Source organism: Zonotrichia albicollis, chromosome 17 (assembly GCF_047830755.1).
Source record: "Zonotrichia albicollis isolate bZonAlb1 chromosome 17, bZonAlb1.hap1, whole genome shotgun sequence".
Classification (NCBI taxonomy): Eukaryota; Metazoa; Chordata; class Aves; order Passeriformes; family Passerellidae; genus Zonotrichia; species Zonotrichia albicollis.
The window spans coordinates 6026656-6045812 of NC_133835.1; the positions used below are offsets into that span (position 1 = coordinate 6026656).

General features: G+C 42.6%; 1 long non-coding RNA gene across 1 annotated transcript; it reads left to right on the forward strand.

Moving 5' to 3' along the window:
• Positions 1-709: 709 nt before the first annotated feature.
• Positions 710-13752, forward strand: LOC141731109 (uncharacterized). The gene is made up of 4 exons (XR_012583035.1): positions 710-846; positions 5015-5068; positions 10170-10246; positions 13617-13752. It is a non-coding gene; the product is annotated as an uncharacterized LOC141731109 (long non-coding RNA).
• Positions 13753-19157: the final 5405 nt, after the last annotated feature.

A 19157-nucleotide genomic window follows, 5' to 3' on the forward strand; every position in this document is an offset into this window, starting at 1 on the left:
ATGCTCATGTCTAAGAAAAAAAGGGAAAATAAGTAAAGATTCATTTTTTTAAGAAAATAAAGCCTAAAAATAAGGTCATGAATGATGGGGGCATAACATCCCTTGCAGATGACTAAGAGTTTATAGTTAATATATGGTGGTTTACACAGCCACAGAAAATAATACCTGTGGCCTCCCACACAGAGCAACAAAAGTGGTGTTGGTCTCACCATAATCAGCTGTGATGGACTCCCACAGTGCCTGCTGGAGGCCCCACTCCAGTGCAAGGGGAAGGAGACGCAGTGGTTGTGTCTTCCCTGAGGTTGGAACGCAAGTTTCGCACAAAATCATTTCCCTGCACAGCCATACCCGTGGTGGGGGCAGAGGAGACATCCTCTGGAGATGGTTGGGGTGGGATCAGCAGTGGCAGGCAGTTCTGTGGGGAGCAGCTGGGTTAAGCTGAGGTGTAGGTGGTCCCAGTGTTTGGAAGGGAAAGCACTGCTGACTCAGGGCAGCACACTGAAATTCCTGTCACCCTTCAGCCTTCAGGCACAGAGGACTGAGAGGGAAAATGCTGCATCCTGCTCTGAGCTAAACTCTGGAGCTTCACTGGTTTAGAAGGCTGAGGTCTGGTTCAGCTCTGCTGAGGTCTCAGAGAAGGAGAGTAGGCAGCTGAGTACAGCTGCTGAAAAGGAACAACAGAACTCCTTCCACTTCCCCTTGAGCATGGTGTTAAACATGGACAAATCACCCAGAGAACCTTTCAGAGACATTGGACACCACCAAGAGGGCTTGGGCTGTCAGTCCTTCCTGCTCTGACCAACTGCTCTGTGTGTGTGGCTCTGGGGGATTATATTTTCATTCCAGGTATTTGTGTTTACTTTTTTTTATTTTTATTTTTGCAGGCACTTTGAATCACTCAGGGAGCTATTTGTGGGGCTGAAATAACATCAGATCAGACCTTCTCACGGTTCTTCTGTTCCCTGGGAGCCAAAACATGGGGGACAGGACAGACCTCACAGTATTTTTTGCCACACAAATTGTACCCAGGGGAGGGAAGGGTAGAAGTCCATTAAATATATAATCATAAACAATGAGATATTTAGGTTTAGGGGGGAGTTTCTGTAGAGTCTTAATACACAGGTTAAGGATCAGAGGCTGGTGGGGATCCCTTCCTTGGTTCCATACATCTTACCTGCTGTTCCCCAAGCTTTGTACAGCATCCTGTGTTCATCATTGTATTTACACCCCAAAAACACACTGAAAATGCTGGCTATGGAATGGATTCCACATTTGTAGGGAAGATGTGATGGATCTGGGCCTTGTGGAACTGCTTGAGAGCTACTTCAGTGTGGATTTTTGGAGGATCCAGTGTTTGCTTATCTTAGCTTACAAGGCATGTTGCAATATGATTTTAACCCCTTTCAAAAGCAGAGTTTCAACTTGCTTTGTTTCCAGTCCTTTCCAGGGCTTTGTTACAGAATAAAGCAGGAGATAAGGCATGGAGGTGCTCTGGATTTCAAGTGCAGCCTCAGCTGTAGGATGAGGGAGGGATTTGAAGGAACAGGCAGTGAAATGGTTCCTCTGTGACAGTAAGTTTTAAAGCTCTTGTGCACAGATTCATCACATCAGAAAGGAAGAAAATTAGGACCTGAAAAGACCATTTACAGATCAGTACATTGAGCAGTAATCCCCTAAAACCCCTCCTGCTCTGAAACAGCTAGACCAGCACAGAGCAGTTTCACATATATGGAGCCACAGAAAAGAAGCTAAAACTTTCCAATGTAAAACAACTCCAACATTTTTAATATTGTGTTTTTGCAAAGTAGATAGGAAATATAAAGACAGTAGACTAAACAATAGCAGGAGTGCTAGAATTAGATGGAAGGAGATGCAAATAGGGAAAAATTGAAAAACGTAGAGTTATTGTGATATTGAAGAAATGCAAGCATGAAGAGATTGGAATTAAAAATGTTTGTGATTTAGGTCCTTTTATATAAAGTGACTAGAAAAAGTATGAAAGCATAAAGGAGGAAGCATTACAAAGAGGCTGGTGAGACAGGCTGAGAGGAAAATGAAAGGAATGTAGGGGTGTATCAGACCAAAGAAAATCTGAAGAATCAAAGGCAATTTATGGCAGAAAACACTTTGCTTTCAAATTGGCCCATTTCAGAAAGATGCCACTAAATTCTGTAACAACCAGCCAACCCCCAGCCTTTGGACTCAGCATATTGAGTTTTTTACCAAAACCACCAGAAACATTTGCATGTTTTTGAAGTCCTATCTTCACTGAATGTGTTAGCTCAGAATTGCCCCAGTTTTTTAAGATCTTACCTTGACCTCTCCCAGGCACAAAGGTGCTTCAGCTCTTATGGAGCTGTCATTGAGTTTTGCCCCAAGGTTTTACAAGCAGGGTGGCAATTAGGCTCTCCTCTCTTTAAGGCAGAACCTTTCAGGGCAGGAGCTGAAGCCGTAATTTGCTTCACATCCGCTCAATGAAGCACCATCCATGAGTGGATTTTGACACATGGCACAGCCATGCTGAGGGCTCAGAAGGTGGGACAGTTGTTAGAATTTTCTGTGGAACCATCAAATTCTTCCTTCTTTTCAGCATTGTGAAATTTCAAGCCAATTTTAAGAGATTTTACATCACCGATACGCGAAACAAAAAGCAAAAATGTACTGCTCTATTTTTAAACACCAGAGAGAAAAAAATGGAACTGCATTTTCTTAAAATGTGGAAAATTAGATTGTGATATCTTGAGTTCTTAAGAAACTTGTGGAGGGCAGTAACCCACTCTGTGCTCATGCTCTGATCTCCACAGAGAGCTGACACAGGCCATGCAGGAGGAGCAAGGTGGTGGGGATGAGTCTGTGGGTTAAACTGCTGGTGATGGGAATCTGACCTTCTATCCCACATATTTGGGGGATATCCTGCAGTGGATCAATCTAGTGCACTGGACTGAGAGCTCATTAGCAGTTGAAGTCCCTTGAATGCACCAATTTTGGTTGAAATTTCCCCCAAAATAATGTAATTTGTACATTTCAAGGCTGTTGTGCATTTCAAATCCAAGCACAGTAAATCAAGAGATTTGGGAGATTTCCTTCAAAAGGGGATTGTGAAAATGGTAATGTAGAGGTATCTGTTTTATTAGTAGCTGCTTAAAAAAACGCACAAAAAGCTCAGTTTAGAGAAGGAAGGTGTCCCTGTCAAGAGGTGCACTGAAATCTGACCTGGCTTCCTAAGCTACAGAAAAGTGACCTCTTAAATACCAAAGGTGTGATGGTGAGAACACAGCCCCATTTATCAGCATCAGGTTGTGAATGTAAGGATGAATAATGACCAGACTCATGCCACAAATACCTTGATTATATTCCCTACATGCAGAAATTATTGTTTCAGGCCTCATTCACGTTGTGAATATACTCATGATGAATAACTGTTAACTTAATTGTTTACCTAGCAAAAACAGAAGACAGCTCAGTCTCTTCCTTGTTTACTGAAAGAAGCACTTCCATGAGCAACACAAGTAATGAGTTTAGGTTTCTTTATGAAATGTGACTTTCTAGCTTACTTGAAATCTGGGAGAGCTGCATCAATGCTTCTTCCCTCAAAAAGCAAGTCTGTGAGAGGGAAAGAGTTTTGAAAATCTTTACACATAGGAGGAAATCTTTCAAATATCTGTAAGAGAGAAAAAACTTTACCGAGGAGTGGAGTATCTGCAGTCTAGAACTGGAAAACTGAGCCACTTGTACTCTGTAAGGACACTAGCTGTGTTCTCTCCCCTTCCTCTATCCTCCTCCCTCATTTTTACAAAGCCTAAAACCTTTGGCACCTCTGCAGTTTTATTGAATTTGGTTGCAATTAGCCAACAAGTTCAGATGTTATTGAAGGTGGCTGACAGCTGAACACTGGCACACAGCAAAGTTTGCATAAGCCTTGTATTGTTTAGGATGTGCCCAGCAAATAAGCCTGGATTTTTCAAGTATGTGGTGGGGGGGTGCTATATTCCCTGTTTCTGGGGAAATGAGCACTTTTTGACTGCATCAGAGATCCCAGCTTGAACAAAGTAACTGTCCTTTTGCACTGGAGCTGCACAGATGCTCCTCCATCTGCCCATTGTCATGGCACCAGCGATGGAAGCGCTCTGCCCCAGCCCCTGGCGTGTTTGCTCAGCCCGCGCAGCAGCAGCGGGGCCTGAGCAGATCCTTTCAGATCTGTGCATCAAAGCAGGAGGTCACTGCGGTCAGCAGCAGCCCTGGTTACCACCACACCCAGCCCAAGCATTCTTCCTTCTCCTCTGCTGACAGCCAAGGCTGACTCCCTGCATGTGACTCCCCCTCCCCACCACAGGTTTCTGGTCTTGCACAACTGACGCTACGGATTGCGTGGGCAAATTTGTCACACTGCAGGGCAAGAGTCCCAGCAAACATTTCCCCTTTTCCCCATCCTCTCCCCCACAGCACACCCACCAGAGGTGCTGGAAGATTTCCCCTTGCCCCAGGGAGCCCCTCAGGAAACGCGCAAGGAGATATTCGGCAAAATCAAAAGGCTAAGGGTTGTCCCCTCAGATTTGTCACAGGCAAGAGAAACATGAGTTAATTTTTCCAGGAGTTCTTGAAAGCTAAGATGAGAATATGTATATATAATTTAAAGAGAGAGCAAATTGGTGGGAAGCAAATAGCTCTTTGGAAAATCCTCAAAATGCAATGGATATCAACAGAATGTTTCCACCACTCTCGGGAAGTACTGCCAGCCCACATCTTTCTGCTAACTCCTAATGGGTCCATTAACTACTCCTAAATAATGATGGAAACCATATGGGTGCACAGGTGGTCTCTCAATAAATACCAAATGAATTCAGTATGATCACCATTAACACAATTAATACCCAGCCAATCTACAATGATGGAACTATTAAAATTAAGCGCTACTATATTTCCTCAGTCCCATGGCAATTTTACAATGGAAACAAACAAAAGACTAGAATTAACTTTTTTTTTATTACAGTTATTTGGTTTTATTTACTTACAGGAGGATTTTAGGCTTCTGTGCAACCTGCTGTGTCTGTGCTCTGCGCATTTTGAAGTAAGTTTTGACTCTGAGAAGAAATAATTTTGGGAGAAATAATTTTAAAAATATATGTTTGTTTATTTGGGGGGGAAATTACATGTATTTGGGTGTTGAAGCACAGTGCTTCCTACTTTCTGCAGAAGGCTGTAAACACAAGTAATGAATATAAGATTGCTACAGCTGCTCTTTTTATCATCTACACTGTGAGTTCATCGCTGTTCCCTGATGGGACTATTAGTGTGGTCGGGATTTTAATTTTAATTTTTTTATATTAGTACTGTTCCAACATATATGGTGGTCCACCCAGTTGTCAAAGGAAGGGAAACATGTTCACACGTGACCTTCTGTAATGAAACACCTGATGTAGGCCCACTGCTGCTATGATATTTTGGCTTTCCAAAAAAAGGAAGAATTTGGTTTTATTTTTTAGGACAAGATTAGTAAACTGGTTTAGGTCAGATTCAGCCTCCATTTTCATGTTTCCCTTGAAATCACTGGCTAAGCTCCCCAGAGCTGAGCAAGGCTGTGTTGGTTCCAAATCCTGTGTGGTCGAGCACAGGTCACATTGAATACCCTGGGGTTTATCCATTTTGACAACCAATGAAAAAAAAATGCTTTACATTTTGAAAATTTATGCCTGTTTGTCTCCAGAGCCTGTTTTATATGAACCATTTATGCCTGGTTTGTGGAAGAAGATTCAGAGAGAAACATTTTGGATCCTCTTAACCCTAATGAAGTTGTGTTGTGCAGGGCAGTGGGGTCAGGGAAATGTTGATGACAGCAAAAACTGAGTATAGCAAAAGTGTGACTTGAAATCAGTGCATTTCACCACTGGGGCTTGTGAGAGAAAACCAGTGTCTCATCAGTTTCATGGGGCAGCTCAGTGGCAGTTTTGGGCTTGCTGCAGCTCATGCCAGGTTAAAGGAGAGATTTCTCAATTCATGGGTGCAAGTCCTGTTCTGAAAAACACAAAGGATTCCTTTTTTGGTGCTGCAGGGAATGAGATGGATCCTTTGTTCTGTGGCTGGAGAGATCCCAGGAAATCTTGAGTTTCAGGATGGACTTTTGGATCTGCTCTGCTCAGCTGGGCTGGATTTCAACCTTACCCTCTCCCTGGGGTGTTCAATTTCTGCAACTTCTCTGGGCTCACTTTGAATCTCTCTGGCAAAATCAAAAGGACCCATGCAACCCCAAACTGCCTGTGATTACACTTGTGCTTGCTATTCTTTGTGTCCTTCAACAACAAACCCTTATTTCTATTTATTGCACCAGATTTACACCCAAGGAAGCTTTTACTCAGAACAATCTTTGTGAGGTTTGGGAGAGCTTGGAACTTCCCTAAAGTTCTATGAAATATGCTACATGTGGAGCACAAAGCTCATTTCACAATTCCTTCCTAACTTTTCTGATAAATTGTCTCACATCTATTGCTCTTGAGTGTTTCTGATTAACTCCAAGTATCAATGCTCTTGTTCTTGAAGAGAGAAGTCTGTGTTTCTAATTTGAATAACATCATTTCCAACTGTATTAAGGTAAATAAGGACAATGCACTCTTGTTCCAGAACTCAGATGCCCGTGAAGTTATTCATCAATCTCTTTTTCATTTAAATTCACTCTTTAATTCGTGTTTCAAATGCAGATGAGGCCTTAATTAAATAAAAATTCAGCAGATGGTTTCAAATTCTCTGTTCAATTTACATTTCTTGTACCTCTCTAAGTGCTGGACTTTATCTTTGGAGACAGAAGCATTGCTATTAGACCTCTCCCTTTAAACAAATGTGTAGGAATTGGTAGCTGGAGCTGTCTAAAGGAATAAATTAAATAAGGATTACCAAATCTGAAAAGCCTCAAATTTATGTTTTGATAAATTTCCCAAATCTTTTCTGAACCTTTACAGATTACCAAAAGTCAAGTATGTATCAGAGGTCTTGTTCTTTTTCAGTTAAAAAAAATATAAAATTGGAAGAGCAGCCTCTACCCTTAGGTTTTATGATATCTTTGATTATTGACAGGTCCAAGAACTTGATTACACAAAAGTGCCAAATGACATGGGAAAAAACTCACTAAATATTTTTGGTCTCTAGAAAAAGTTTCTGTGTTATTCAAGCTCAGCACAGGAACTGAGTGACTCTGAGTGTGTTTTGTTCTATCTGAAGCTGTTCATTATTAAGAACTGTGAAAAAGTAAAGGAGAGTAATAAGCAAAATTACAGGATAAAACCCTTCTATTATCTCTGAATCAGGACTCTGCCTATTGAATAAGTAAATGTGTCCCATCCTTCTCTGACTGGCTCTTAGGAGAAAATAATTTTCTTCTGCAGCAGTTGCCTCCTTCAGAGGAAATTATGAAGGAAAGGAAAACACTGCTTGTCCATTTATGTGACTTTTGAGGTGGAGGTATAAAATACAAAAAACCACTTTTCTTCCCCTAGTTCCTCTATTTTATGCACCTACTGTTGCCCATGACCTTGCCACACACTCCCTGGTAAAACCGGGCAGCATTTCTTCTTCTCACTTCTGTTTCCCATTCAGCACTGATTTACAAGCCCACGTACATTCACTCTGGCATGCAGGCTTTCCTACCTCTGCATTGCTAACCATATCACTGTATTACTCAGAGCTAACTCATAAATTGCTTCCTTTCAACTTCCTTCCTTTGCATGTTGTGCAAGGGGAGCAGCCCTGCGGCGGGGCCGTGCATGGGGATTCCAATTTTACACCCTGCAGCTGTAAACCTCCATCCCTGCCCAGCCCACAGGGCTTCATTTATTTATTTTGAAATAGCCCCAGCAAATGGGACAATATTTGTGTATTTCAGCAGCCTGGGGGAAAAAGAAATCGACCCCACCTCCCCCTTAGAAGAGATAGCCCCTTGTGAGTAGTAAAAACTTTAATAAAAACTTTGTTGATGTGTTGCAGATGTCTCTGAGAGCTGAACACTGGGTGGGCATAGTGGAACTACCAGGTACAGGGAGACTAAATTTGGGTCAGAGAAGCAATTTTATGGCTGCTAGAATTGAATGTGAGTGAGAAGGGTGCCTGCAGGATCCAGCTGGGGTTTGTGCTGAGGCAGAGATGCAGCATTTCAGCTGCATGGCTGAAGCAGGGCTCTGGTTTATGTTTGCAGCTCCTAAAATGTCCTTATTTGTTCTGACTGGGCAAGTATTCCTTCAGAAGAGGGGAAATGTTATCAGCTTGGCTGTCCTCGTGAGATTTCTAGTATCTGTGGGTATATGCAAGAAAGCATTTCACAAAGCAAGTTCCTCTTTTGGGATCATGGGATTTGAATCTCCTTCTGCGGCCCTTGATGCTCTCAACATCTGTTGGTTGTATGTTTGAAGTTCCAGTTTGGACCTGCTCTGGGCTCAGATAAAAGAGGAAGAGCATGGTGTTGCACTAAAGGAGGGTGCCTGACACGAAATCTTGAGCAGTCACTTGTAGCAGGGGGCCATGCTTTGTCCCTCTTGTAGAGGAAGAACACATATTTGTGGAGCTTCAGGCTGCTCAGAGGTCCAGATTTCTACCAAAGGCAGAAGATTCTGAAAGATTTGTCTCCTCCTCAAGCCAGGATGCAGATAAAAGTGTCATATTTGGGGTGGGGGAGGCTAGGAGACTTGTCAAGTCTTGGTAGTAAATTGCTTAAATGTAATAAACTGCACAGCAAAATGAGTCCTCGCCTTAATTCCAGCACTCCTCATTTCTCAGTTAGCTCAGAGCAGGCACACTTTCAAAAAAAAACAATGTTTCCTTCTTGCAGTGAGTGTATTAAGGGCACAGACATGCAGGGCTGGGGGAAGCTCTCAGGCAGTTGCTGTCAGCTGTGCTGTGCGTGCTTAAATGAGGATCAGGACCTGCTTGAAAAGAAGTGAAGAGTTCTGCTGCTCCTTGTCTGTAGGGAGAACATCACTGCTCTGCATGGCTGGAAATATTCCTCTCTCCAGCATATTTCTTCATTTTGTGGCTGGTTTTGTTTCTTTCTCAGTTAAGGCTGTAAAACCTTTATTTATGCACTAATACATTATTCCCTGGTCCATCCCTGACTGCATTCACAGCCCACATTACCTGCTGGGGTAACACACACAATTTTCACTGGCATTTCTTTCTATGTCTGATTTTGTATTTAACATGCTACACCTTTACAATATAATCAACTATTTTGGCTTCTTGATGACATTAAAAAAGAGCAGGAAACATAAATACCTTAATATTTCTAAGAGAAGAGGTCAGTTACTGATACATTCACCTATTTTCATGCAGCCCTTGCCAGCTAAAATTCTAAGCAATTAAATTTGTATGAAAGTGGAATGGAAAAAAAGCTGAGTGTAAACTGGCTGATTTTGCTCAGTACAGGACAGCTTAATTTTGGGAACAGAAGCATGAGAGCAGTTGTGATGCCAAAAGAGACTTTCTTGGTAAAAGTACTTTTTATTCCCACTGAACTTTTTCCATGATCTCTTGATGAAAATGTCCTAATTTGAGAAAAATGAGATCAAATCATTTATTTGATTCTTGAAGAAGCCATCAGTGTAGATACAGTTAAATTTGGAGTGTGTTGTGCTGCAGAAAGAGATTTTTGGGAGAGCCATCGATCTATGGAAAAGAGGGAAGTGAAGATATTCACTGCTGGATAAAAATAAGCTACTTGAGCAAGAGATGGCACAGTCTGTTGTGGTTTTCTTTCACGTGATACCTTGAAGAGGAATTAGAGATGGCTTGGAAAAGGCAAGGTAGGGCAAAGCCCTCAGAATGATTCATATAATTTCAAGGCGACCTTTTTACTTGTGTGCAAATCTTGTGTCATTTGACGTGAGCCAAGAGGAGGAAAGGGACAGTCTGTCTTGTGCCATTCCCCTGCACACAGAGCCCATGAATCAAAAAAATGGCCTTTGTTCTGACTTCAGCCACACTGAAGTATATTAGCCTAGGCTGGGTCAAGTGTTTTTAACCCAGATTGCCTACAATATATATGTACACAAAATTCTTAACCACCTGCCTTCAAATGGTTCTTCCAGAGGAGAGGAAATATGTGGTTTAGATGTCTAAAGGGAAAGTTTCCTTAAAGCCTTGAAGAACCACACCAAATTATCATAAATGCATCCCCTTCCTGGCTGTCACAGGTGGAGAGGGGAGTGTGGACTTCATGGAGTGGAAAGGTAAAGGTCTCACCATGGATGGAAACAAGAAGTAAAAGGAGGTAAGAAGATAAAAGTAGAGTTCATAGAGTCTCCATACCTGGAAGCCAACCCATGCAGACACTGAGATGAGCTCAGAGATCTTGGAGAGGCTGAAGGACTCCTGGTATTCTACCAGGGCTCTGCAGCCTTATTCCAGAGTTCTGGTTTCTCTCTGATTTCAGCCAAGAGAGAGGGGCTCTTTCTCTTTGAAAATAACATTCAAACATTGAGTCCAGTGGGTTTTTCCTCCGTGTGCCTTGGGTTTGTGTGCATCACACAAAAATGTTCTCACACATCAAGCACAAGAGGCAGGGAAGAAAAGAGGGATGGAGGCAAAGAGGATCCAAGGTGTGAGCTGTACCCTTGTGAAAGGCAAACCAGAGACTGTAACTCTGAGATCAACACATAATGGATTTATCCCCCTTAGAAGCAGCAAGACCTCAGCCCACATGTGGATCCCACAAACCTGGAAGCTCATAGTGGTTCACAGAGAACTATTTGCCTTTAGAAGAAAAAGGTTTGGACATCCAAGGGCTTAGGTAGCTGGGGCTGGGGCAGCCTCCTGCTGTGCTGCACTGTCAGCTGTGAGACAGCCTTCCCCAAGGCTTCTGGTCTGGCTTTCATTAGGAGACACTGCTTAAAAATCAGAAGGAAAATCCAAGATGGCAGCTGGGGGGCTTTGTTGGGTACTGGACAAACAATTAAGCATTTTTCTGCTGTTTTCAATATCCCATTCCTCTCTCTGGGGTGGTTTGCTTGTACTCTTGGCTACACCCATGCTTGGCCCAGTGGAGAAATGAGAACGAGGTCTGGTGTTCTGGGGCTGATCTGTGCATCCTTTATTTACTCCACTAAAAACACTATTATCCCCAACATTTAAAATATCAAAACATACTGAGAGTGGTTTAAAAAGTTATTATTTTTCCCAGTTAAAATAAATAAATAAATAGGCTTCCATGTATTTGCTTATTGTTTTTGTAATCTACATAATGACTATTTTGAAGTCCCTCTCTGTAGCAAAAATGCCCTACAATCCCAGTTACTGAAATAAATGAAGGCTGAGATTTCTGGGTAGGTGGAGGAGCTGGGGACTCTCTGAAAGGGCCCTGAACCCCACAGCTGCTGTCAGCATCCCTTCTCTGTGCCCCTGGCTATTACGTGGAGCCGTGTCATTCCCCCTGCTGCCCTGCCCAGCACTGCAGAACCCGTCCTGCAACCCAGGGACAAGGAAAGGGAGAGCCCTGGGAGCACAACCCTGCACTGAGGGCCAGGAATGGGGCATTCACCCTGTTAGTTAGAGCAGCTCAGTCCTCAGGCACCAGCCAGTGCTCCCTCCTCTGCCCTCTCTCCATCTGAAGAAAAGACAAAACTCTTCACCATTTCTCCTTCTTCTTCTTCTTTTCTCCCCCACAAAGAAGAACTTGCCAGGTCTGCATCTTTTTTCCTGAACTGTTTCCTCTTTCTGATGTTAAAAGCATCTGCCAGACAGCTCAGTTCCATGCTGAGATGCCAACCCTTTTTCAGCACTGCGTCCCTGTGGCTGCTCCAAGGGGTGGCAACAGCTCCCAGGGCACTGCAGGACATTGAGTGTGGAAAATGTGTCTGTGAGGGACAGCACAGGTGGAACCAGGGCCTGCTTTGCCCATCTGCAGCACAAACTCACCCACAGCAAAAGCATATCTTGCTCTGGGTTTTGTGTATCTGTTGCAGGGTTTATTGGCCCTGAGCTGGAGCTCTGCTTGCTTGACTCCCAAAGGGACCTGGGGTGAGTCCTTTTGGCTCAGAGCACAAGCAAAGCACACTCAGGTTTGCACCCAGCACCTCCCATAGTTTTTGGATGATTTATGTGTCCCACAACTCAGCTGGATGCACAACCCAGTGCTGGGGCTGGGCACCAAGCAGCTCAAGAGGAGTGGAAAACAGCAGCAGCAAGATTCCCTCAGCCCAACTGGAGTCACCTCAGCCCTTTTACACAGAGTGATTCAGCTGCAGATGAAGCGTTAAAGCTGTATTGGAAATAGCTTTTGTTTCCTGAATGGATGTTTGAAGTTTTGATTGGATTTTTTTTTTCCCTCATCTAAATCAGGATGAAAGGAAAAAAACTTGAAATTTCTTTGCAGATCTGTGATTTAAATATAAGGGGAAAGGCTGGGCCAGTAGAATGATTCATTTTTTTTTATGTTGACCCTTTTTTTTAAAAATGAGTATACGTTATGTGAATTTCAAACACAAGACTTGTTTCAAACAGAAAAATGGAAATTTTGCTTTTTGAAAATAAAGAAACCACACCTATTGTTTTCTTCTAAATATCTTTTAAAGACAGGAATCAGAAACCAGCCCTTTCCCACAAAAAGGTCTGGTTTTCACTGAATTTGCATTTTTGACTGAAAGCCTTGTTTCAAAGTCTTGAAATTAGATCATGAAGCAGCATTTATATCTAATTGGCCTCGAGGAAGAAGAAAGCTCTGTGGGTGGGATCCATCTCAGCTACTTACAGGTGTTTAGTCTGAATTATATGTCAATAATCAGGGGCACCTCCAAAAGACTTTTCTCTCTATTCTGGTGGTAAGAAGTGTCTGGAGAGGTGGTTTGCACTTGATACCCACTTTTTCATGGTTAAAACTACATGGGAGAAACCCTATCCTTGCTGTTCACACTCTGGCTGAGAAGGGAAACTCAGCATCACAGCTCTGATGTTTTCAAGCTGGAGCATGTTGGGAGAAGGAAAAGGTGCCAGGTTCTTCATCAGTTCTTCAAAAAGGAGCCAGATATTTTTAGGTGACAGAAAATAGAACAGTTTTGTGGAGAATGAATCAGCTGAAGGAACACTGGTTATTTCATGGTCAGGTAAAACTTTAAAAATCTATTTTTTTTCTAAATGTTCCTTGGTGTATATATATATGCATACACACACAATTTCTTTGCAATTTAATTCCGATTGTAGATGGATTTTTTTTTCAGAGTGATATTTGTTATTCTGCCCCGCTGAGTTCCTTCCCTTTTTTTTTTTTTTTTTTTTTTTTGTTTTTGGGGTATTTTTGGGTTTTTTTAGGTTTTTTCCCAGCAAAAGGCTTTGAATCTATTTGTAATGCTGCACCCAGGACAGGTAATATCACCTGCAAAACTCCCATATGTAACTGAAGCAACCTGGTATGGAAATCAAAAGTGAGTACAACAGTGCATGCATTTTGCTTTATTTAATACTTTCTAAAAGGAATATGCTTTTTGTTTATTGTGGTTATGTTTGTCCCTTTTTGCAGGGGTGTTTGGCTCCTGTAATATTTGTGCTCACAGACTGGTTTGTAAGGGGCAGAGCTGTAAAGCCATTTGCCCTTTAATTTGAGATCCAGGGCCAATTTATAAACAGAATTCTTCTGATTTCATTTTCAGACACCTGTGCTGGATGAAGCTTGGTCTGTGACTGGAACATTTTGGAAAGCATGTAGGATGTGACCACAGCAGACTGTGTGAGCACAAGACATTTATAGGACAACTTTTCATAATCACCAGGCATATTTATAATAATAAACAGCCCATTGACCAAACCCTGATGACTTTGATGGTCAACTTATTTGAAATTTATAGTGATAAATACACAAAGAGCAGGGTTATGGGACAGCTCAGTGAGAGCCTTAGCACACACTTGACCAAAGAATCATAGAAACATGGCATAGTTTATGTTGGAAGGGACCTTAAAGATCATCTAGTTCCAACCTCTGCTTGGGGGTGTTTGATGCAAAGGAACTTGGGGTTTCCTTTTGTATATGTGGAGTTTTATAGGAGATATATTTAGTTAAGAGTTCCCACAGGATAAAAAAGAAAGCAAATTTGTAAACTACAGAAGTTGGAGAAGTTTCTGGTTTTGTTTTGTTTGTTTCAAAGAAAAGAAACAGAAAGGGAAAGGCTATTCCGCTATGTGTTACAAAACAGTACAAGGGTCTGTGTGTAACAATACAACACAACTCTCTTCCCATTCTCACATTTGCTCTGTGCCTTTAGCACTGCAATCCCACCTGCATGTGGGGAAGGGTTTCAAAAGCATCTGGATCCACTGCAGAAATCTTTCTCTTCTACATCCTAGTGTGCAAAATTCCTTGCAGGGGTGCCTGCAGCTCCCTTACAGCTGTGCCTTGGCAGCTGGGCAGCCCCTCTCACACTCTGAGCTGATGTGGCACAAAAGAGATGGAAATTGAAGTTTCTCTTCATAAGCAAAGGGGCCACAGCTCTGAGGTGTCAGGGCCCAGCAGCTCTTTCTGGAGCCCTGCCCTGCTGAACCTGGTCTCTGCTGAAGGGTGACCATTGCCAGGGCTTTGTAGAGTTTTGAAAAACAGACTGGGTTTGTTGCTGGGACCCTCATACAAGTATAGCTTTTTATTTAGAACTGACCACAAGCTTGGAGATAAAGGCCTACAGAAGAGTGTGAGGCCTCAGAATTAAACTGAAGGACTGCCTGTATTAATATATTTTTGACAGACTATTTTTAAATGTGTCTCTCTGCAGCAAGCAAGCAAAGATATTATTTCTTTGGAAATAAAATGACCAGGCCTAAGGTCCATTCTATTTTCAGGGCAGACACATAACTTCCATTCATGTCAATGGAGAAGCTTTTCTTGCTTCCAGGAAAGAACAGACCCATTGGAGATCTGGGATATTATTTTAGACCCCCAATCCCCTGCAGCAGTGGGAGCTGGTGCATAAGTAGGGTGAGTGTCAGAGCTGTTCCCTGCTGGTTTGTTCCTCATAATTCTGTCCCACAGCACAAATCTTGCTGTGGTACAAGACCATGGTGGCTTTTGACATTGCATTGTATCAACCTGGTTTGTTTTGTGTTTTTTTTTTTTCCTTAATGACGTCTCAATGAGACAAAAAATGAAAGGTCAACCCGGCCAAAGCCAGGATTGCCTCCTAGAGGAGAGCCCATTGGAGATAAGGCAAAGTTCCATGAGTTTGGGACCTGGCATGACCTAGTTGCAGGCAGAGTTATGAGAAGCCCTGTTAGGACAGTTTGTTTTTCAGCCTGGTTTCTCATGGGAACGAGGCTTATGCAATCGTGCTGTCTGTGTGTCTGTGTCTACATCCTCCTCCCCTCCCCAATAACTTTTGGACTCATTGCTCAATTTCTGCAGGGGGGTAGAGGTTCCAGGGGTGCTTCTGGAGCTGCAGGCATTTTAAAATCAGTGGAGGAGAGTGAGGCTACAGGTGCTCAGTGCAGCAAAGTTGGTGTGGCTCAGCCAGGGGAGCAGTGCAGGGCTGGGGCAAGGGCTGCTGGTGGATCCAGAACAATATGCTGCTCCTTTTTGACACTGAAACACTCACTGGTGAACCTCTCAAGCCTCATCTCCTACTTTGTTATTTTTTCTGTAAAACAAGGTGAATTTGAGAGGTTGTTAACTAAAAGCCTTTTAAAACACAGCGAGGGATGGCAGGGGAGCATCCCTGCTGCAACCTGAATGGTTAAAGCAAGGTTAGGGGGGATGAGGAGTTCCTGTGGGCTCAGGAGCATCTGACCTGAGCAAAAGTTCCCTCTGCCAGGCTCCAGAGGCTGTGATGCTGCTGAGGTTTGTCTCTGTAACACTCACACACCCAGGAGCCAGGAATCAGCTTGAGTCAGGGTCTCACTCAGACCTAGAGCAGCTCCTTTTAACCTCCCAAAGATTCCTTGCCAGTGCTGCCACGTGAACTCAGTTAATTACAGGGGTGGAAATCACAGCCCCACAGACTTCACAGAGAATGCTCAGCACAGGTACAGCACTTAATGATAGGCAATTAAAGCACTCTGTACCTAATTCCTAAGAAGTGGTGGGTTTGGAGAGGGACCGCTTCCAGTGAGCAGGTGATAATGAACTCCCCAGATCACAGAGGCATCATTTCAAAATGATAGTGTGAATTTATTAAACATGCTATGCAAGACAAATGTTATTATATCACTATACAGGGAAAGACAGTAGATCAGGAAAACTCCTTGGGTTTTTCTGCTAGCATATTGCATGCATGACAGATTCTTTTGCCTCATAAATAACAGTAGAGGAATGCAGATGAATACTTTTAATGATTTGTAGGGGATTTTAGGGATCTTCTTCTCATAAATTCTCACATTTTGGGCAAATTGGGTTGCATGGTGGATAAACAGATGAGGAAAGACAATGTTTCCTTTAATTTCATTTAAGTTTCCCAAAAGAGCTTGAGAAACTGTTATTTTAAACATTGCAGTGTTAGATTAAAAAGGTGTAATTAATTAATGAGTTTTTGGGAGTTAGTGCAGGAGGAAAAGGACCTTCCCAGGACAGAATACAAAAATTGTGATACCTCTTGAAATGTGTTCAGGACAATGTCAGACTGCTATTTTTTTTCTAGAGCAGATATTGGAGACTGAAGAGTTTGTCAGAAAGTCTGTTTGTGACCCTCAGTCTTATTTGTTGTATCTGTGTCCCCCTAACTCTAGAAATTAGAGCTGAATTTCCAGGCTACATCTGCTTTGTCCCAAGAAGAGCCTCAGTCAAAGCTGGGTCACCTTTGGGTGCTTTTCCTCTTTACATAAAGCTCTTTATAACAAAAAAATATTCCCCACTCTCCTGAGTGGTGATTGGCTCTGCTAGAGGCTCTCTTCTCTTTTTGAGTTCTGTAGACTTGGTACATTTCTCTCTGGATTGTTTTCCCTCCTTCCCAACCGGTGCATCCCCTTTGAAGTCAAAGGAGCTACTGTGATTTTTTGCCCCATAGAGATGCTCACTATGGAAGGAGGATATAAAAGACTACTGCTCACAGGGTGGGAGCTGCTGGTTTCCAGTTTCTCATTAATTTTTCACTTGTCTTTCATTTCAGTGGGTCAACACTATGCTCCACCTTTGGCACAGACACAAATGCGATTTTTTTATGTGGTTCAGTGGGAGGAATGGTTTTGATCATTAAAAGCAAAGCAAAAATTATTTCAAGCAAAATTCCAGAGCCTCTCTGCATCCATTTATCTTTCCATGGCTGCCTTAAAGCATTGCCTACTTGCTGTCTGGGGAATATGTGCTCCAACTGTGTTTCACCACATTTACAGGAGCAGTCACATATGACCAAGACTAAAATTTAACCTTAATTGCCCACAGGCTGCTGCCATTGAACCTGTTGGCATGTAGGGGTTTTAAAGTGTTGAAATGAACCCAGCAGAAACAATAAGAAAGGCAATACCATATTTAGTTGTGAACCATCCTTAAAAATATTAATATGCTAAAACCTGAGTGAAAAAGTCTTATATCCCTTGAAAGAATGTGTGATTCCTGTAATCATCTAAAAATATTCCTGACTGGGACTTTGAAGCAGTCAGAGAAGAGAGGGGTCTCTGGAGAGCCCACCAGTGCTCCTTGCTGAGGCAGGGCTTTGGAAAGTGAATCACTGCTGTGTGACTGGATCCCTGCCACCCACCAAGGATCAATAAAGTTTTATGCACCTTCCTGCCAGCCTCAGGGTTTTGATTCCAGGTGTTCCCATTAATCTGGGGCACAATGGAAGGAAGAAGTTGCTATGGTTGCATGGAGATGGCAGCACAATCTGGGCCGACTTTAGTCAGCAAGTGCAGGAAGTTTAATTATCTCAAATAATTGCACTTCTTGGAGCCTTTACGCTGTTTGCTTAAGTCCACTGAGTACTGATGTCATGGGTTCCAGATACCAGAGTGTTTGGGGTCTCCAATGCTCAGTAACACCATGCCCTATGAGGAAATCTTTGTGCCTTGTCATCCCACCCCTGGCAGAGGTGAAAACAAGAAACATCCTGCTGCAGGGGTGTGAGGGGAAGTCACAGCAGAACAGGACATAAGTTCATTTTAGATTGGAGTTTTACAGCTGTGTGATCTCAGAGTGTCAAATCGGCCCTTAGCTCTTAGGAGTAAATCCTTCCTAGGGACTGGAGAGTTTGCATGCTTTTGTAGATTTAGGGCACCATTTTAACCCCTGGCCTTGTGAAAATTCTGTTTAATGACACCTGCAACTGTTAGAAATTATTACAGACCTCAGATCGCAGTAATTGGGGACCACAATTTGTGCTGCAAGCATTGCTCTCTGGAGCTGCCCTTCCCAGCCAGAGCTCCTCAGTGGATGGCTCCTGAGAGCCACCTCTCATCTCCATAATTCCCCTCTCCATAATGTGCCCTTTTTTGTTTCATCTGACATTTCTATCACCTTTAAGAAGCCTCATACAGAAGGGACCGTGAAGTTTGGATGTAATTGGCATATGGATGGTGCTTAGATTTTTTAATACATCGTTTTTATAAGACTGCTTTTATGGTTGCCTTCGCTCTTTGATCTCCACTTGAAAAATGTTTTTCATGGAGTTTGCTTGAAAGCACAAATAATCGCTTACCACAACTAAGGGCCAGCAAATAGTTCTAGAAAAGAAAGAAAACCAAAGAGAATCATGAGCTGATGGAGATGCTGCCTTGGAAGATGTTTTAGAAACAGCTTGTAGCGGCACATTTCGCAGGACTGTTCATCAAGTTAATTCTCCTGCCACACTGGCATTCTTGGATATGGTAATAACAACAAGGAAAGTTGTAATGGATTTCTAAAATGGGAGTGTTTTAATAGATTTGAGTAAATTACTTGTATTCAATACTGTAGTGTTGTGATATGACACACTACAATGAAAGATAAAGTCACTTGCAGATATTATCCGTGGCTCAAAAATAAATATGATGATTCCCGTGTAAGATGATATTTAACTAAATATGTCCTTGTAAAGGGAAAAGCCCTGAAAACCATAAAACATCCCTGCTCTGGTCTGATAGAAGCAGGAGCAGTCACAGTGGATGGGGAGAGCTATTCCAGCCTTTTGTAGTGCATTTGAAACAGAAGCCACTTTTTCATGGCAGATGAGTTGTAAATTGAGATACTCTAATGAAGGAGAGTCCTCTTGGGGTGACTCAGCAAGACTAAAAGTCCCAGAAGC